At 29.4% G+C, this 23,025-nt stretch overlaps 1 long non-coding RNA gene across 1 annotated transcript; it reads left to right on the top strand.

Moving 5' to 3' along the window:
* The first annotated feature begins 327 nt into the window (after positions 1-327).
* LOC148228503 (uncharacterized) lies at positions 328-3,766 on the top strand. Its single transcript, XR_015811622.1, has 4 exons — positions 328-455; positions 1,146-1,740; positions 1,804-2,010; positions 3,199-3,766. It is a non-coding gene; the product is annotated as an uncharacterized LOC148228503 (long non-coding RNA).
* The last annotated feature ends 19,259 nt before the right edge of the window (positions 3,767-23,025 follow it).

The raw sequence follows: 23,025 nt of genomic DNA, 5'->3' as shown, positions 1-23,025 counted from the left end.
ATCGAAAGCTTGTTAATAGTTCAAATGCTTGTTTTGGCGAAAGCGTTTGGAAAGAGGAAACCAACGTACTATCCTTCAAGCCCTTGACCAATCTAATCTGTTTAGAGCGAAACGTGAATCTTTGTTTTAATCTGGTAAAAATCATATTTTTTTATGTCATATAGTTTCGGTATTTACGCTGGTTGTTTATTGCACTCTAATCCAAGTCAAGTGACCGCCGCGCCGCGGCGATAAATGCAACTCCTGCGCATGCTCGCGTCGACTGCGCGCGCATTCTTCTAACTCCCACCAACGTATATGGTGGGGCATGATGAGAGTATATAAGGTGGAGCAAGCCCAGACCAGGGCCACTCGACTTCGTTGACTCTCAGTGTGCGTTCCAGTGCTACGATCGCGGACTTCCTCTTGAGCAGTGCGGCCGACTACTGAGGGACCTTGACCTGTACGCTGCAAAGGTACGACTATTTTTAAGAGTGCTCATTGTTTATGTCGGCACGATAGATCCCGTTTAAGTGTCTATTCTCTTTTGCTTTCGGCAAAGAAGCATGCTATTGTCCTGCGTTCTGTTTACGAAGGTCTATCCGTCACTAAAAACAAAAAATATTTTTCAACTTATCTTGTACTACTAATTACAACACGTCGATAATGAGTTGTCCAAACAATATAAAATTATTATATTATAGGTTAATATGATTTAAATTAGCATACCGATATATTTCGAAAAACCTGTCAAACATATTTCAAAATAACATTTTTCAGAATAAAAGAAATGATGATTCTGAATAAGCAAAATTTGCCTTTTGGTTTTATTTAGGTTAAAATTTTTTGTTTCGAATGATTCCAATGTTAGTCACCGTGAGAATGACGCGTATCTGACTGATCAATTTACATTATTCGTTATTTGAGTTGTGACTCATACTCAATCCACATTCGCCATATACTTGTATGATGTTGTTTGCCAAATATGTTTTTTGTTATTCGTTACATTAAATTTATCTTATTTAGTTTCTTAAAACTTGTTATTTGCTTCCTTATTTCGAATTTTTTAACTACTGGGTTTTAAATTGTCGATGTTTATCTGTATTCACTTATAAAAAATACTACAAAACATATGAAAAGTTACTGAAAACTATTTTATCTTTCAGATCAATCGAAAGCCTGATTTGCGACAGACAATAACTTTTGCCGATGAGAAGAGTCTCGGGAGTTTAAATATAATAATATTCAGACAGGGCATATTCGTTTACACTTGCGTCGCTTGATCCCTGTAACCCCGCATCTTGCGATACGATAGCAATGAATCGAAATTTATGTGCCTTCACAACCGAGCAGGCGCAGAGTTTTAAAGAGAACTTGTTGCGTATATGGACCAATCACAATAAGACATGCCCCGGGAATACTAATGGCTACTGTGATACGTGCATACGACTGATAAAGATGTGTTGCTATCATGCGAACTATTGCAAGGAAACTCAATGCCCCATACCTTATTGCAGTCATATTAAAATACACCTAAAAAAGTTCGGAGACCAAAACGAATTTAATATGGGACCGCTAACCGAACATGAAATGAAAAAGCGACATCTTATGCATCACATGGAGAAATGGTTTCCTCACCGGGAAAAATTTATGGAGCAATCGTTCTGGAATATACAACCGTTATCGATAAGATTAAAATGTCAGAAGATTCGGCTGATGCAACTGCAAAGAAAAATACTCATTCAACGAGAAAATCTTCCTGTAAGCTATTTAATATTTATGTGTTGTTGTACCGAGTTTTTATACGTTATCTTTCATTCAAAGGTTATGGTTACTATGCCACAACTACCCGGTCCTTCGACAGGACAAGTGAGCGATGGCACGATCGGCGGGCCCGAAGCCAACGACGAGATGGAACATCAAGGAATCCCCTCTCAGAAGGAGCCCACTCAGAATGAGCAAAGACCTTAAGTTATAAATATGCTAAAGCCAGATCCAAAATTTATGATAACTTTCATAACAAATTCTTAGGTAAGATTGTTATTAATTATTAAAAGTGCTTAACTCCCCTCAGGAGTTGTTTTATAACAATTGTAAAAACTGTACATATTAAATAACCAAAAAAATATTTAGTTGATTTCGATGTCCTTAAATTGCAATACAATGATCTTCAAATAATAAAGATCCCTTAACACTAACTAATATCTTGAAGTGTATTATTGAAAGTCACTACTAACATAAAAACCCATATCTGCGAATGACTGAATAATATCTTCTAGTATTTAACACAGCAATTTATATTTCATTCTCTAATGTTTTTTATGAAAGTTTTTTTAATACCTGTTTATTGAATGCTTAATTAATAACTTGATGACTTGAATTCTACTTAATTTACTAATAATATATTTAAATTTATAAATGTCAATATCATTTAAGATATTATAAACTATATTTTTACGAGAAAATTTTAAAAAGTTAGTAGTTTAATAAATATAAATAACTACATTGAAAATCCATATTACATGATAATTTTGCATACAATTACCATTCTTTTTAACATACCCTTACACTGTTGTATATTTCATCATTTGTTGTATTTTTAGCCAGGAATATACCGTTTCTTTCAGTCACAGGATTACTTCGCTCCTGTGACTGAAAGAAACAAAGTGCTTCAAGTTTCATAAAATAAATAATTAAGAAAGTATTTTATAAAATAAAACCAAATTTTCTTTAGAAAACCACATTTAATCGAGCAGTTACCGCGTTCGACCGGTCATAAAATAAATTTAATGAACACTTTGGCGAGCAAGCAGGTAAAGTAAAAATCTTACCTTGCACATTCGGATGGGCGCCATTTATTTTTACGCGCTCCCCGTTGCATCACGTGTGGTGATGCACTTCGCAGGTGCCTTCCATTTATTCTGATGATGTGCAAATGTCTCTTCGCTTATCTGGCGTTCGCACCATGCATAGAGGTGAACGTGCCGAGAGGAAGTCACCTTCAGCTTCCGCCCGCATATCTATTGCATTTCTTGATATCGATTTCAAGACGAAGAAAAATATCAACGTTGCTTTTTTTCTATATTTTTGAGAAATCTCATCAATGTCTTATTCTAACAGAAATAAAGACGGGTGCCATTATCAAATAAAATAACACATAAGGTTGATTATTTAATATAATAATTTTATAAATGTATAATTATTCTGTTTCTATTTCAGAATGATAGAAGACTACTTTATAAGACGTGTTAAAACCTACGAGCTGGGAGAACAAATATAATAGAAAAATTCTGGAGCATAGAACAAAGAATAACAAACAGACCAGAGACATTTGTTCATCATGCTTGATAGTGTAGCATTCTTCCTATTTAAATACTAATATATTATATTTATTATATAAGGATCTTTTATTCATTATTTTACAATGATAAAATATTTACTACCAAAGATAATTAATTGATTTTTATATATATGTCTTCTATATTTAATACATTTGCACATATAGCCTAAAGATCAATACTAGGCTCAAATATGAATTATATATTGTTCCTACATATATATTATATATCGTATTTAATATAAAAAATTATTCACTTCACTTATTTTTAGGGTATTTTGGCGAAGCAAAAGTTATTAAGATTAAAATTTTAATTTCAATAAAATTTGCTTCGCAAAAAAAAATAAAAAAATAAAATTAAAAAAAAATATATTTTGCTACCAAACCGGAAATCTAATTTTTCATAACAAAAGCAGAATTTTTTATTACGTAAGAAGCTTACTTATTGTATAAATAACCTACTATATTGTATAAGAAATAAATAAAAAAATATTATATAGCTAAAACGTTTTTTATTTTTTATTTTTATTTTTCGTTGTAACGTGCAGGTGTAAACCTAATGCGTTACAACGCGGCTTAGAAACTTAACTAGTGATATTTATTTACATAATTATTAATGAATAATTATGTTTCGAAATTTATAATCATATATGTAATTTTGTATCTGGGGGCAATTTTTAATAATAGTGCATTTTTATTAATAAAAATTCGAATTTGCTGCCATGACTAACACCACGGACTACGCTTTCCTGATCCTAATATTAAACTAAAACTATGATAAAATATTTTATTTTCTCAAATAAATATATAATCTACACACCCATACACTCTTAGTGTATAATCGAATTCAAACAGAATCAGCTTAAACTCGAAATCGTATAAACTCAACTCCGATACATGATTATGCAAAGTTTAGGTTACAAATGTAACGCGAAACTCTCCTCCCTGTTTAGCGAACAAGCACGACCACAATTAAGTAACGGAACAGGACTCTAGAGTAGAAGTTGGTCGCCGCCGCCAAATGGCTAGACTACTTAGTGTTCTAGAAAGTAACCTGCTTTAATATACTTCCATATCAGCTTCGACATATGTTTTATTGCAGTATCATAATATTACATTAGTAATTTTCTCTACTAATTTTCATCTATATACTTTAATGCTTTAATGCATATGATATTTTTTGGTACAGAACCGGTAAATTTTAATGTTTTATAGATAATAATTAATTTTAATGATTTTAGCGTTTTTAATCTCAAACAATGGTAGGATTTTATTAAATATTATTAATTAATATTTAAACTATTGTATCGTCATATGTATATGAATTTAGCTTTGTAACTATTGTGCTGGAAAGATTATTAGATAATGATGTCAAGCTACTCGCGGTTCTCAATTAATTTTCAATGAATCACAAAATTGCTTTATGTTTTTATTTATTTACGAAATATGTAGATTTAAATGCGTTCAATTTTATCTATGCATTTTTTATCGTTTTTATATGCCTTTCAGAAAATGAAAAGAAGTTCTAAAAGATTATTGTTTGAGAGAGAAGTTTGATACTTTATTCATCTATTGTAAAAACAATTAAAAAATGTAATACGATAAATGCATCATTAGCAGATGAATCAAAACCATCAACATCATACACATTTTAATAATAATATATAGCAATGATTTGTTCTACTTGAAACTACAGGCTAGTGATCTATCAAATTCCATAGATAATTTCTTTTTGCAAGTAAGCATATTAATTTTCATATAATATATTACCACTAAATGTATTTTATGTTGACTCGTGTTAAAGATAACATAAATATTAAAACAATATTTATTTTTGATGTAATATTTTTTAATTAAAAAATATATTGCTTATAAAGTGTCCAATAGCTAAAAATATCAAATTATTTCAAGCAACGCTCGTGAGATTATCGTTAAAAAACTAAATATGTTATGAAATTAATATTACTCCTACATTAAATTACATGTGTTTTTTTGTTACAATGTTTATAATATACAAAATCTGTATAATTTAGTTAATTTATTACAATTACCAACATACAGTTACAAATGCCCGTCTCAAGTTTACTTAAAGAATAAACGTGTTTATTTTAGAAAAACAATAAATATTTTAGTCAATCTAGGCAGTATTATTTCTTGGAAAATGTTTTATCAAGGCTAAACTTATTTGTTATTATTATGTTTCTAATTTATGCGTACATTTAGCTATTTATTTAATTTGCTTATTATGAATTAAATAAGTAAATTTCCCTTATAAAAACTAATGCATAATTTCTAAATTTAACTTATTTTTTTTATATTTTGAACGAAACATATTTTTTGTAGACTACTTATTTTTGCATAATTATAAATAAAAATATAAAAATTAAATTCATTAAATAAAAATAAAAGTCAAAAGTGATATTTTTGTATTCAAAAAGCGATATTTATTTCCGGATTACCTACTACTTAAAAGTACTTAAATGGCAAAGTTTAATTATCATAAACATTTGTTTATTCACTGCTTTTGCCTACAATTAGTGTCTTAGTAATTCAAGTATAAAACCCATTTAATAAATTCTAAGTTAAAGTTAAATACTTTTCAATTAAATTATATTACATGTATAAATAAAACGTATAATTTTAATTCAACTCATTAAAAATTAAATCAAAAATTATTAATAAATACAGAAGTATAATGCACGAAGCATACTGAAACAGGTAAATAATTCAGATTTTAATTATTTAATTATTGTTAGAATGGTATTGTAAAATAACATTTACTTTATGATAGTATTTAGTACTTTTGATGTTAATATGTTTTTTGTTGTATCTTAAGAAACGGACCATTTGTGTGTCCATATTATTTCAATTTTAAACAAATTGTTAAGGTAATACAAAGTAAACTATTTTGCGGTTGAATTAATTAAAGCAAAGTGGATCGAGACGATATAAAGTAGGTTGAAAAGAAGAAGAAGACGGTCCAAGTGTGTGTCAGCCATCAATAACCCGAAAGAGTTGGTCGTCGCGAAGTGGCGCTTTGTTCGAAAATATTTCCAGCGACCAGATTTTATTACACTCTTGGCGTCAGTCAGAAGTTATTAATGTTCCCTTCGGCTGTAATACACCGAGCTTCAGATCATTTGATATATCTCGAGAGGAAAACCCTTGAATTGTGCCAAACTTTCAGAGCGTGCCCGGAATCGGGCCACCGACGATGCTCGAAAACAAGTAACGCGGAAAATACGCGTTGCCTTTTTTTTTTATATATTTGAGACGCACAAATAGGTATATGCGTGGGTAGGTTAGCGATAAAAAAATATGAAGATATTATAAACAAACGGGTAAGGTATCATTTTTGAACTCAAGTGACTCAGATAAAGAATATTAATGGAGTGGTGACAAAATGCGGGCACGCTGACCTTTTAAGATGAGGCGATTTTTTTATTTTAAAAATGAAGCTAGTAGTAGTAACAGCAAAAATGTATTATTTTGCAATGACACCAACCATAATTTTAATTATTGATTACCATCTAGAAAATATATATGTTAAGTTTAAATAAGTTGTGTGATGTAAATTTCATACCTAATGCTATAACAATAGACTCAAAAGCCGCTTGAAATAAGCTTTAAGATATACTTTTTAATATGTATATGGTATTTAAAAGATAACAAAAAACTTTACCTATTATAAAAACTGTATCTCAAACAAACATATATTTATACCTACATGGTATTCTATATAAATTTATTAAATATTTTTTACCATATAGTATTTTTATCATTTTCTATTATATTTAGTATTAACTAATTAGTTGCTGTAATTATAAATTGTAATTTAAAGCAAAATATGATACGCTTCTGGATAAAGCAAAGTATTAAAATACTAAAATATTTTGAAATTTTACAATCAAATTTCATTATTGATTAATCTTTTTCAAAGAACAAAATTAACTAAGTACTATTTTTTTAGCAGATCCGACTAATGACGCAAATATGCATAGCTCAGAGATTAGGAAAATTCAATATCATTAATTGTCTATACAGTATCTAATACACCTATTTATTACCGCAGTTTAGACTATAGCAATTACTAAAATAAAAAACTTATTAATTTAAGAATGGATAAGTAACGAAAAATTAGTTGGCGTTTTAAAAAAGATCTAAACTATTTAATATATGTATTCTTAGTCTATTTTATGTGAATATTTCATTATTATTTATGTAATTATTTTCAACTTTAAATATAATTTATAAGCACAACTAAACAGCTTCGATATTTTTTAAATATTTATTCAGATAGAATATCTTTTCAAAGCAATTTTGTTTACAGATATTAAAAATAGTCAATCTAAGTTTTCTCATCTAAATATATTATTCATCTATATTATAAGTTACAGAAAGCACATAAAAAGTGAGTAACTTTTTAATACTGTTTATAAAGACGTTGCTATGAGTGTTATTACTTAAATAAATATTAATATTCTTGCTTCAAAAGACTTTTAACTTTCAACTGCTGGGAAACACTCATTTTCCACACCCACGAACTACGGAAAATAATATTATCCGACAATAAACAAAGTCGTACTAGTACGTTCGAGATTTGTAAAATATTCCGTGTGTATCATAAAATATGGAGCTTTTATCGTTGTTTACAGCCGAGCGTGAGTCTGAAAAGCTCTCGAACGGAGACAAACACGGCGAAATTGGCAATGCCACAAGCTCGTACATGCGGGAGAGCTTTCAATCGGTTTACGTATATCTCTCTTCAGCAGTAACAAGACGCTGTAATTCCGCATTACAAGATACCCTGAAAGATAGTCCTTGTCAAAGGGGGATGTAAGTAAGCCACGCTTTGCCCAAGTCCTCATCAGGCACACATTCGGTCCGTATCAATTACGTCACCAGCTTCGATAAAGACCACAAATAAATGGATCCAATTCAAACATACTAACGCCTCGTTTAACCACCATACTATATCTATCCGAGAGTGTGGTGAAGAGGACGAGGATACTCAAGAACGGTTCGATAGTGTTTTGGAACATATTCCTTACATATTGGGTCTAACCCTTGGGACAATTTCGATAAATATACAAATAAAGATGAATACGATTTTAAGACAGAGTTCTGGTTATGGTTATAATTTTATATAATGCTTTTATTTAAAATAATTAGTCTAACATATGTTTTAATGCATAATATCAACACATAAAAATAAATAAATGTGCTGTAAGCTTAACTGAATAATTTAATGCTTTAATGCATTTGAAGTCCTCCAACAGTCAAGACACCAAACAGCATTGCTAAAGTGTCTATTGCAATTTATGTCAATCCGTGATTTAGAAATTGTAAATAAGAGGCGTACAAATCTTATAAAGAAAAAAAATCAATACAATTAAAAATAAAAATATAGTTAGAAGAAAACACATTGAGTTGATGGTCAATATAAAATAGTTGGAACAAAACAAATAATTTCAACGAAGTTTCTGTGTAATCCAGTTCAATGTGAACCCAGAGGCAACATCTGGTGGCACGTAATGGCTTTCATATTTCAATCAATGCATTCGGTGTAAAGTCTCTAGCAGAACAATTATGACGCAGCGTGAACCGATGCACCCAATTGCAATAACGCCGATATTGCGGAAACACTAAATCAAAACAACGTCCAATCGAGATTTTGTGGATGTTGCGGTGTATAACGCTATTCTGTACCAACAAAAAATACCTTTAATAAATTATTGCTATTATTAACGATGTTCACATATTGTTTTTTTTATTCTACAACTTTAGTTACAGTAAGAAAATTCTAATGAATAAAATTACTATCGAGATTTTTCACTTAATTTAAATAAATCATATTAAAAGTATCATATTTATTAAGCTTCGTTTTAATTACAAGTATTTTTTGTATACATTTAACTAATACACTAAAGATAACTTGTTCAATCATAATCTTTAAAATATACCTCATGTGTAGTCTAATTCAAAAACTTTAATGCATATCACCTCCGATCCTTCATTACATCAGTTAGAAGCATTGTGTTATTGGAAATGAATTGTCATAAACCATGTATTTTATATATTAAATTTATTATATATTTTAGTTTCAGATAATAATAACTAGTTTAGCACAAATTAAATTTTCAGTTTTCTTATTGCAGTTGTATGGCATGGTGTACTTAATAAATAAAAACTTCACCCTTAAAAGCAATTTTGTTACTCACAGAAATATTTACCAATATATTATATTTTAAGAAATGTATAATTTAATTGTAACTATTGTATACTAAGCTGACATAAAAAATGTAAGATTAAATTTTAAATGCCCGTTTACAAAATATTACTATTAAATGTATAGATACACATGTGTACGTTTTAAAATTTTAATATCTATTGTATATGCTTGTAAAGACTTATTTTAATTATATTTTGATTTACAATATGAGAGTATACAAAAAAATATTATAAAAGAATTAGTTTTTAGAACATCATCATTTGTAAAAATAAACACAGTGGTTAAAAAAATAGTAATGCAAGATATTACTTTTACTTTGAAATGTATTTGCTAATAATAATAAGTTTCATTGAGAATGTTTGCTTAATTGCAGTAAAAATAAACACGCTGATGTCAGTAACAAAGTCATAATAAATTTATAAAAAAATATTAATTAGCAACAATTAATGACTATCGTTTTTTGTCTCAATATAATCACAATATATATTAAAATATTACAATAAAAGTATTAGAACTTTCTATGAAACAGTTGAGCCAAAAATATTTAAATTATGTCAGAAGTCAATTGCTACATAATTATATTTTTAACAACTATGCTGATTATTTATAAAATATTTTTAATGAGTCAAATGACCACACTTAAAAAATCTATATATCTTTTTATAAATATTTAAATAGTATTAGATGTTTCCTTTGAAACTGATCCTAAGAAAAACTTCGTCAGAAATGATATGAAGGAGTTAGATCAGAAGGAAACCTGTGCCCCTACAGGTCGTACATGCGTCTAAACTCCCACGAACGTTGCGCGGGCATACTTATGATCCTCACTAACGTACGTAGTGGGGAAACGACGGCCACGCAAGACCTTATGTATAAACCATACTACGCCTCAACGCTCGGACTACTACTCTTATCGCATTTCAATATATTTATAAAAACAGTATCAAACATATAACAAAACTCAAAAATCGCGTGAATATATAATCCGCTTCGGACGATTTAATACTGAACGAATATTTAAGAATTAAAAATCATGTTCGCAATTATTTATTTTTAAATTGTATAAATTGGCAAAACCAGATTTATTTTATTGTATTTGCTTCGGGTGGTTTTAGGAATTTTAAAGTTTTTAGGTAGTTTATTATTTAGATTGCTACAATCAGTTAACAATATGTTTACTTAAAAACTAGATAATAATAGTTTTTTGAGATTTAATATAATACGAAAGCATAAAAGCTGCAACGGTATAATTTAATTTGTCCTAAAATTGTTCAGCATTTAATCTCGTAGATTATGTAAAGCAACCATAAGGTTTAAGCTACTTGATCTTTATGTCGCTATTTGATACCCAAATTTCAGACTTTTTTTAGCCATCTATTCAGACATCTTACAGTAGTTTCAACGGATTTTTTTATGCAATAACTCAATTCTTTGTGCATTCCTAATTCATTTTCATTAAGTTTTAAATCTGGATTTATGTGTTTATACAAGATTTATTTACATAGTCTACATTATGGTGTTAATAATTAGTATATTACTTATTGATTAATGTGATCTAGTACTTACAAGTATAATAAAATTGTATTTTTACGGCAGTATTTAAAAACACAAAATACGTTACTCAACTTAGTCTTATTGGGATTGCTTTTTAATCAATCAATAAGTAAAATAACTACTCATTCTTAATGCTTGATTTAGGTAACATTTTGCTCATAAAAAAATATTCAACATTTTAAAGGATGCTTTACTATTCTGACCAGTCACAAATAATAGATAGACAGTTTCAGTCTGGTAGAGTTAAGTTTTTTTTTCAATCCAATCAATCCTCCTAAAATCCGTTCAGCGATCGCTAACCATTCTGGTGCGGTTGATTGGCAAGCTGACCCCGGCCACACCATGTCACTACCCTAGCTAAACAATGATACTCGACTGGATGATTAGTGCCCGGGTAGGGCCCGGGGGCCTCGAGGACCTCATGCATAAACCAGCCGCTAAGTGTACCAACCTCACCCCCGGTGACAGGCGACTGTCTCATGCAATATTCAACGGAGCTCTCGCCAGTTGTCCGCTGATATGCAGCGGTTCTAGGCACTGGCCAAAGCCTATCTGAATGCATAAAAAATACAACCGCATCGGTAACCGCGATTTGCATACGCACACGTCGCTCAAGATAGCATAATGTGTATTTTATATGTCTGGGGATAATGACAATAAGATTAATCCGACAGCGGTTTAATTTACTATTAATCACTTCACACACACAAAAATTGAAAATGTAAAAGGAAACTTTTGAAGAAATAATAAACCTTATTTTTGTGTAAAAGTTTCTAAATTTAATTTAATATAACAATAGTTAAACTTGTTAACCCTTTGAGCAGTATCGCCGTACATGTACGGTGGTCGATCTTTCACAGTTTTAAGATACCACAGATAGTAATATATTTGCATGTATAACTAAAGAAATAATTTATAAAACACATTATATGCATATAATATATTTTTATGTGATGGAAAGTGGCCGTTAATTAAACATGCACTAAATATTTTGGTCAGAATTTTAGTAGTTCAAAATAAATTATTAATATAATAATTACATAGGTGCTCGTGGGTTTTAATAGATATTTCAGCATATTTTGGATTCGTTGATGTTTTAATTACTTACTATAATATAATATAATCTAATTGATATGTCTAAAGATGCACCCAAATTGTGGTTAGTCAAATTAGTAATAATATTTTACATATGCAAAAATATAAACTGCAATAATATAAATACAAACATAATTTTTGATATGTTCATATGATATTTCTTTAGAAATGACAAACATTGTTAAATTAATATCACTTGTAAAGCAATCCTTTTTACTAATACTGTTCTCTCTGTTTATGTCTTAACTCTTATCTTACTCTGCTTTTATAATTCTTATCGCAAAAATTAGTGTTTGCCGTTTCTTATCTGTTATAGACAGATAAGAAAATCAAAGCATGCAATTATGTATTTCTCAGACATATACTGCTCACGGTCTGGACTGACTCATTACTCGGATGACTAATTTAACCTTCATCCGTCATTCAAATCGACTATGCGCTAAAGTCGCCTGGGTCTTATTCGACTTATATAAACATTGAAACGAACATTGGTCGCAGGAAGATTGCTAACATAAACATTAGTCACAAGGCAACTTACTCACGCGATAATTGCTCAAACATTTATTTTTTATTATTTCATATTTTTAGCGCAATCCCTATATTTCTTACGTTCTATTTGCAGTTTTTAAATACGTAAATAAATAATTTTCCTCAATGTATAAATAAATAAATAAACAACAAAGCAAACGTTTTAATATATCGCAAAGAAAAATATATTAAATTAATTTAAATATAAATTCTTAACTTTATAAATAAATAAATAAATAAAAGAGCAAATGTTTAAAGATATCGTGAAGAAAAAAATTGAAAATATATATTAACAGCTTAACGACCGAGGACTCGTATACGAGTCTTGAAAAAGCATTGTTTAGATCAATGAACTCGGGCATGAGTCCTGAGTCATGCGTTTTTTTTAATAAAAAATACTGAGATACCATCAAGTTTGCCTCTATATGATAAACAGAGATGCTAGTATACTATTTTTACGTACTATTAAATGAAAAATAAATTATTTTTGTAAAAAGAATCGTCCTATCCCATTGCGACGCAATGCAATGAGATGTCGCCTTTTTAGGGCACGTGAATATTTTTATGAAACGTATGAACAATAATTATTTATTTCATATAAAAAATGATATTTTATAATACGCTTCTTGAAGAGAAATAAATTTCAGGGGCAAACTGTCTTACTAGGTAAACATAAAACCAGTCCAATCAAAAGAAATAAAAACATCCAGGTTGATAGTAAATCAATTAACAAGGTTTTTCAACCTAAACTTCTGTGTGTAATTAAGTTGTTACGGTATATGTAGGTAAATTAGATGACACAGTAGTCAAAGAACTTGCAAAAAATATCATCCATTACCGGGTGATTGTTATTTTTAAATTTTCATCCCCATTTGAAAACCGTAATGATTCACAGATTAAGAAACCAGGAGAAAAAAATCTATAAACCGGATAAATTATCGTCGTTTATTGCAGTCATTAAGTAAAATGATTTTAGAAAAAATAATATTATTGCGCTTAAAAAAAATTCTGAAGAATAAAATCATGAACGAATAAATATGTAATTTTCATTCCTAATATTTTGTGTAAATTGAAAATGATTGCAATGGTTACAAACTAGTAATCTATAATTTAATAATATATATGTTTAAATGCTTCTATAAATTTTTGTGTAAACGATTTAAAAAAAAAACATCTGTTTATAATATAATTTAATTTGCACTCACCCAATTTTTCGGCGTTCTTTTTCTGCTCGCACCCGTACCGGACACATTTATTTTCATCACTGCACTTTTAAACCACACACTATCACTATTTATATTTATTTTTATTAATTACACTTTTTTTATTTATTTCAATATTTTTCGATACGTATCAAAACACTCAATTTGAAGCGGAATTTCACAAATTCTGCACATGTACGCTGTATCTTTCCCTATTCCATGTGCAGAACAAACACGACACTTTCTTCTCACATATTTCTCCGCACTTTTTATTATACTTTTATTAGTTGATGGTTTTTTAGCTTATCTGAAAACCTTTCTAGTGGATCGACAACAAGGCCACGGCAAGATGTGGTATAAACTGGTGAAATGTCATCAGAATCGATAAATTACACTGAATGCTTTAGCCTTACTCAAAAGAAAATCTTTAAATTAAATTTTACTATTACGACTCAAATTTTTATAGACACTGAACGAATAAAACAATGCGCAATAAAATAAATGAAAAACAACTTTTTTTGTTTATTCCATTGTTTTTTTTTTGAAATATTAGGTTACTAGGTAACGATCGCCGCGATCAACACCTCATATATTTATTACAATCCATTATACATTGAGGCTTATATATTGTAAGGCCGATCGATCTATCACCTATGTGTAAGTAGATATCATTCTGAAATCTCTTTTCTTATTTGTTTTACAAATTTGGATGAGCGTTTTACCTTTTCTGCCATGTTTTATCTGTAAGGCCTTGGTTTATATTTTTGAGATTCTGGTTTGTTCAAGTTCTGTTTCCCGTAAAAATAAATATTTTGCAAGTAAATCGCTATTTCGAAAATTGTCAGCATAAACACGGTGCCACTTTTACTAATCTTCACGCCGTGTTTACTAATCTTCCTGTATTTCCGGTGTATAATTTTAAATTACAAAAAAAATCGGTATTTGATTCATAAACAATTCTATTTAACATTTCATATTTGATTGAGGACTGAATATCCGAAAAATAAATCTACATAAGCATGGAATCATTCCCTCATCCAGGGAAAGGTTTTGCTTTGACTTGTAAGCATGATTTAATTTGCCTAAAAAGTAATCAACAACTGGTTTCATTTTCGCCAGCCTATCTGTAATATTTGAAATTGTTGCATTTTTAACAAAATGCAGAAAAGTTTAAATTTGTCTAAATCTATTTCTTGACATAGTTTTTCAAAATATTGGCGTCGCGATTATGCGATTTGTTGAATTAATGAACTATGCCCATTATAATACGTAAACTAAAACATTTTTTCAATTCACTTACTGTCACATTGTTCCATTGTGCAGTATTTTTTGTTTGCCGATGAAATAAATTTGTTTCCAAAACTATTATTTCGAACAAATCATCGCCAATAAATAAAATGGCAATGTTCTGTGTGAGCAATATTCGTATGAGTAATCAAGAGAGTGGCAAATGTAAAATCTATCTCTAATTAGAACACGTGATTCTAGAGATGCAGATGTTGTTTTTTATTTCATTATCAGTTGTCAGCAACCGATCGTGAGAAATGAATTAGTCTTGTCATATGATATTTTATCATTAATTTGATACTGATGTATGATATCTAATTTATTAGTAAAATAGTAATCAGCAATTTATTTGTTTTTTTATACAACTCTAATTTGCGATAATTTTATCTAATGTATCATATTATATTTTAATTGCGCTAGAATCTAATATAATGGTTAAGCTTGTTATAGAATGACCTAATAGTTTCTTTCTTCTAAATAAATGCGTTGTTCTCTGAACAACTACGCATTTATTTGTTAATTGCAAATGCCATTGTTTATTTATTAAATGATAATGTCAATGTAACTGGTTTGCTTTTTACTTTGAACAATACTGGTGACATTTATGTTTTAATATTTGAAAATAAAATCAATCAAAATCATTTTCTTAGTAAGTAATATTTTACCAAGTTGATATGTAAAATACTTATAAATTGTTAGGTTTATAATTTTTTGTTGTTGACACAAATCTAAACTATTCGCCTGCCTCGATTTCCTTCATGTACTTCATGTATAATATGATATTTTTTCTATTGCACTGCACCCACAATTATATGCCATATTTAGCCGTTTTTTTGCATGTATTGGTAAAATGGACATTTTCCTCGGTATAAAACCAATAGCTGGCCACACACGGGCGGATCTGCTCGTCGGATTTGTCCGAAATGGAAGTCAGACGGGCAAATCCGCCAGTGTGTGGGGTTAAAACTCTCGGACAGATCCGTCTGTTGTCTGACTGTTGTCCGTGCTCAAAACGAACGGATCGGACACGGACAAGCAGATCTGAGCAGAGTTTACAGTGTTTTTTGTTAAAATTTGCCAATTAAATAATTTTATGACCCGGGCCTTTATTAATTTGCGCCAAAGTTGCCGCCAACGACTAAATTTTTTCAAAATTTTATTATTTTATGACCCATTTCTTTTATATCACTATACAATAGAAAAAATAATATAAATTTAAGATGCACTTAGAGACTCTAGATATGTAAATATTACATACATTAATACATAATAAAAAATATAATATTAATTATACTAAAATTAAAGTTATTATCATTATTGAAAATGTATGAGGAGATCAAGGTTAATAATAATAAATGTCATTTAAATTTAGAATTCACTTTAAACACTATATAAATTTAACTTTTCTTCTACAATATCTACCGAGCTCAGTCAGACAGATCCGAGCTCGTACATTTTGCGTCTGTGGCCAAGCCCGGACAAATCCGTCAGATGTCCGACGGGCAAATCCGCCCGTGTGTGGCCGGCTATTAGCCGGCCTGAAAGCAAACCTGCACTAAAAAATATTTTTAAGTATTAAATTTTTTTTAAGTATACCCATTTTTGTAATTAGATCAGTGGTAATTTTATACATATAGATCGAACTGGTCGTGGTAACTATTGTAATATTTATATCGCCAAATTTTTTCAGAATAATGTGCAGTGTATTTTTAAGAACTATATAATTATTTCAATACTGTCTTTAATTTTTAACTTCTGTTTGAGTCCTAAATAATAATGTGAATAAGAAAATAGACCTTAATTCATAAGAAAACTCACATGGGTCATTTTAAGCTCGAAGGTCTGTAATTTTATTATTTTTACATGGGTGAAACAACTATTCAGTTTTTTTGCATACAAAAATAATATATATACAGTCTAAAAACTAAAGTCACAAAATTACAGACGTGTAGTGTTCTTATTTTGCGATGTATTCGAATAACAAAATCATTTTGTGTAGAAAAATACCCGAGGGAAGGATGAAGGCTAAAATATTATAATTGTGTTTTTTTAAATGAAAGAAATACACCTTTATTAAAACAAGACACGTTATACTTCGTTAGATAACTATATAACGTTAAAAATTGCACTTTAATTATCTATTATTCTTGAAACAAGGCAAAAAAGTGTACAGTGTATATTAATAATTAAATTTTGATAAAATATTTAGTTTTAAACATTGAATTATTTTATATATTATTACTATTTGGATCCGTATTGTATAAAAGTAACATGTAAAATCAATAATATATAAGTTTAAAAATAATAGAAATGAATATAAAAATGGGGTGAAAATCTGATGTGGCAATACTTAAAATATTTATAAAACTGCTATTATGAAAACAAAATTCGCATTGTTGACGCAAAAGCAATTTCTTAAGCAAATCAAGGGTCTATCGTTTTAAAGCATCCCTTATTTGCCTGCGTCCCTATACAATACTCTATTAATCATCTCGTATCTCTAGGGGATGCGCATTAATTTTAGACAATATTTACTGTGAGGTTTTTCCTTCGCCCGATTTCGGGCTGAAATATGGAAGTTTGTAACTCAGCAAAACCATGTTCGCAGGTAGGTATTTTATTTTCTTCTCGCATTGTTTGCCTTGTCTATGAAAGTTTGCTCATGCGAGGGACGTGTAAGGGTCATTGTTTATTTTGCGAATCCAAGGGACAGCCAGTGCGTGTTTTGCTCTTAAAATTAATATCTCCGACTAGTTATCACAGTGCGATAATCTAGTAAACGTCAGATTTGTTGATTTATTTATAGTAAACGCTTTTAATTTGTATAATTTCTGAATCAGTCATGCGAAACGATCCATTTAAGGTTGTTTTGTCTAAAAATATCCTTTCAGATCAGATTGGGTTTGGCGAACGTGTTAACAACGGGCCGATATTTTAGCGGAGCTAAGAGACAAAGGTTGTGTTTGGTGTAAACACGCTATTTGCGCGTAACTGAAAATCATGCTTAACCGATATCAGGCCCTGTCAATGGTAGAGCAAATAACGTCTGCCAGGACAGGGGAAAGTATTTGTTTCGGATATCGGGGTCCATTTGTCTCCCACTATGACTTAAATGGGTTTCTTGTATCATTTGACTTGTATTATATTATCTTCTTGAGGCAATTTCTTATTATATTTCCTCTTTAAAACATAAATTAAATTAGCTTTAAGCAAAAGTAAATATTTTATATGCATATATACACTACATGTGTAAATGGGATAATTTAAAAATAAAGATTAAAAGCTTAATAATTTTATTAGAGGACTATTTTTTATGTATTATATTCTTTCTTTTCTCCCAGCAACTATGTAGATACTTGAGAAAGGAAAAAATAATATAAAGGAAGTCTTCCACTAGAGGGTTTCTTTAAATAATTAACATAAAATTATAGTATGTTTTATTGTCTTATCTCTATTTTATTATAGGTTATTTGGTAGTACTTTCGTTAGTGGTCATGATTTTGCTTATGTAAATTTAATCTGTTTGTTAGTTTTATCATATTTTCCCCACTTACGTCTATGTTTAGCTATAATAATGTATTTTAACAGATTACTTGACAGTATATTGGAGTGAGTTTATAATCTGGTAAAATATTGCTTACTTATCTTATAATTGCTTTTTTACATTGACATAATTTGAGTCACTAAATATATATTTGTTAAGCACGAACCATGGAGCACCAGTCAACAACCTGAGAAATTTATTCTAGAATCTCTCAAGAATATTGATATGAAATATGAAGGCTACATGTATAACAAATACAGCATCAGTCCAAAAATGCTGCCCTGAGGCACACCTTATGATATTTGGTACATTTTTGTGTTTATTATTTCGATTTTAATTAAAAAGTGTGTTTTAAATAATAAATATATTGTGTAAAGTAGAGTCTCCAATTCGAGTAATCGAGTACTCGATACTCGAGTATTTTTGTCTATTTTTCAAGTACTTGATAATCGAGTATTTTGAAAATTACTCGATTAATACTCGAAATACAAAAATTTTGAAATATTTCAGAAACTAAAATAATTTTAACTCGGTCCGGTAAAGGTTAACGTCTTGCTTTTATTTGGCGCTTGTCCCGAGTTAGAGCGGTTACTATCAGGTATAATTTTTTCATAGTTCCATAGTTGCATAGTTCCGGTCGTCGGCTATGTTAGTGGGTACGACGGAGAAATTTCTTTTGTGTTTTCTGTTCGACAGTCCCGACTTATCTAATTTATGGCAATGAACAATATGAAATATCAACAAAAAAAAAGTTTAGGTTTTATGACTATGCAGTTGTAGCGTTAAGTGTTGTAAATTGTTTATACTAATCCCTCAGCTTAAAATATAAATCAAAACAATTGTGTGTTTTAAAGGCATTTAAAGTAAAGTCAGTTCTTTGCGAACCGTTTAGCTCTAGAGTGAAAGGGATTCACCCAAATACATCTTCGAAGGATATAGATTTTAATTCTTTGCATTAATTAGAAGGAGTAGAATATTGTATATTGTTAAGAAAAAAAATATATTCAAGAAGAATTACAAAATGCTATGTTGTCAATAGTCGAAGGAAATAAGAGAAAAGCAGAGAAGGGAATGATAGAAAAAAACATGAAAAGAGAGTTCAAAAAATTTTATATCTATAAAAAGCGAACAGATATAAATTAGAAGCCTTATCCAACGCGTTAATGACAAAAAGACCAACATCAACAGCAACGAAAAGGGTTTTTTCCATAACGGGAATAATAAAACCAAAGGTTAGCAGTAATATTAAATTCGAGACACTTTTTGCATTATTGTTTTTAAAAAGTATGTTCGTGAAGTTAAAATAATTGTAAAAATTAACATACTAAGTATTTTATTTATTTATTTATATGTGCACGAATTTGAATAATATCTATTTTGGTACATTTGGTAAATACTCGAAAGTACTCGAGTACTCGAGTATTTTAAAATTTTAATATTCGATACTCGAGTAGTTGATGGTTCGAGTAATTGGAGACTCTAGTGTAAAGTAATCCAGAGTGCCACACTTTATCAAGACCCTGAGTTATATCTAAGAATACGGCTGAGCAATATTTTTTTTATTTTTAGAGTCTCCATTAATATATTTTGCCAACCTATTCACTTGCTTTATTGCAGAATGTTTAATTTAAAAACCAAATAAATGATTTGGTAAGTGTTTAAGTAACGGTTTTATTATTTTTAATAATATTTTTTTCTAATATCTTCAACTTTTTGGTCTGTAGAAGGCATTACCGTTTGTTATTTTTTCTGTTTTCAGTAAAATTATAATTTAAGCAACCATTTGTTAGATTGTAAAATAGTTTAAAGTAATAAGTAAGTTTAGTATAACAGTAATTAATCTGACGACTTTCTCTGGAAATTTTTAAATTACTGCTGCTTAATAGGTTATATCCCTGTGTCTTCTTGGCGTATTATGAGACTAAAGAAACCATTTAATTTATTTTAGACAAACACAATTTATTCTATTTTTTAACATAATTTTAATTTATTGTGTAAGCTTGATAAAGAATTTCCACTTGGACTTAATCATGGATCAAAATTTATTTTTAACGAAAATGCAAACCCTTTAATTTTTTAGATTTAAAAACGTTCTAATTTCTTTTTCAGTAAATAAATATTGCATATTATTATATGTGTATAAATTGAAGCATTTCTTATTGCGTATTTGTTTTTTCTTTCAAGTAAGAAACATTACCATATTAAAGTGCTTAATGCAATTAAGGCTTAGGGTCGCATAATTTATTTTGGGTATAAGAGTTTTTTGTGTATTATAATCGTTTCTTCTAATTAATTTTTGGCACTTTTGGTATTTTTTTTAATATGTACGGTTATAATTTTAAAATAATATTTATTCAGAAGTTTTAAATGTTATTTTTAATTATTTGACTAGTAATCAAATGTTATATCTCTTAACTGTGTTTCTTAAATTGCCTAACACATATTCTTTATATGTAAATAGTAATGTTCTAATTGTGTACAAAAAAAAATATGTAAATGTAATGCGATAATCGTAGGGAGTATATTTGCGTGCGACATCAAAAACCTTTCAAATCTATTTCCTATCGGTGTCGAGTTCCCTATTCTTGGATCAATACGAAGGTTTTGTAGAGTCCTATTTAGGGCTGCAAGTGCTCTCCCGACGACGAATAAAAGATTTGAAAACTCAGAGGGTCCTTGAGACAGCCGTTTCCCTGCAATTGAAAGTTTTTTTAAATCGACCGCATTATATTGTCTAAATACTTATGAATAGACCGGATTTTTATACAAAAACAGGATGTGGTGAATGCAATCCGAATATCCTCAGATCTTTCGATCAGATACGGAAATATGACAGGACAATTATTCGGGTTTTTATAATAGGTTTTTTGCATGCACGAATTGAAAATAATTTACGCTCGCGCTTAATTATAAAACGAATAACAATTTTTGACCCAAATTGTACAATATTAATACTTTCACAGTGGGAATTCAATTTTTCATAATTGGAGTACACACACTCGGTACAAATGGCGCTTTTGATAGCAAATAAATTCGGCGTTAACGTGAAAAAAACATGTATGACAAAAAGCATAAATATATTATATTTACGTTGTTTTCGAAGGATACACAAGAAATAAAATCAGATATTATTTTCTTAGGAGGAGAAGAAAAAGCGTTATCCTTGGAACACTCAAATCACGCGAAATAATACCGCTATTGAGGGGTAAAAAACTTCGGTTCAAAGACATTCCGGAGCAGAGCAAAGCCTTCAGATATCGCGATGAAATGAAATCTGTAATGGTATGAACTCTTTGAGTTTGTGATGTACAAAATCAATGGTGTGTGTTTCATATGCGGCTGTAGATTCACGTTTTTATGATGTTTGTTATACTATTTGGCTTCTCTTTATTTCGCAATAGATATGATACTCTAGCTATTCATGGTAGAGTTACAACTTATGATATCGGTGATATCTAATTGGAATATTACATGCTTGAAAATCAATATCGACGGCGACACAATTTTAAATTATATTTTATTTATAATATCAGTTTTAACAATAAAAATAAATATATATAGTTAGTAAGTTGTGTATACTATTAAAAATTAATTTTAGATAAACAATTTATTTTAAAGATAATTGTAATAATTTATTTATAAAAATGTTAGAAAGAGTTTAGCTGTCTTTAAAATATACTACACGTAATTTAAAACCATTATTATTATTACTATATATGCAACAATATTTCATAAGCTGAATAAAACCGATAAAATGTTATTACCAGTTGCACGATTGTATCCATTAGATATTTTACAATGAGTCTTCTCAGAAGATATATAAAACACATTCTTGCAACGAGAGCAATGTTAAGTTATATGTATTTTTCTTCGCGTATGTTTTGATTCTTAATTCATAATACAAATATTATATATATTACAATTTCTATCTTTTTAGATTAGGGTTTATCTTACGGAATAATATTAGGGTTAATTAAATAAAGTCGCACTAAGGTGCCAGGGTAATGTACTGTGTAATAACACTTCGGATATAATAGATTGCAAACTTTATTATGTAGAACAACTTTCTTCGTATAAAGTTCTTTATGTGTTTTCACCCCTGAACACATACCTAAGTTGTGGTATATAAATAATAGCAATCTTCGTATCGGTGGAACGATCCTCCGGTGTCCTGTTAAAGAAACGACTTTCCCTGTTAACGAAAGGGATAAAAGAGGATAGACAGACAAAGACTAGCCACCACAAGAGTGCTGTATCGGAAAGAAAA

The sequence above is a fragment of the Plectrocnemia conspersa genome, unplaced genomic scaffold, assembly GCF_051122295.1.
Source record: "Plectrocnemia conspersa isolate PC_06_02 unplaced genomic scaffold, ASM5112229v1 ptg000012l, whole genome shotgun sequence".
Classification (NCBI taxonomy): Eukaryota; Metazoa; Arthropoda; class Insecta; order Trichoptera; family Polycentropodidae; genus Plectrocnemia; species Plectrocnemia conspersa.
The sequence above is the reverse complement of the archived record's forward strand: the minus strand, read 5'-3'. Positions and strand labels throughout refer to the sequence as shown.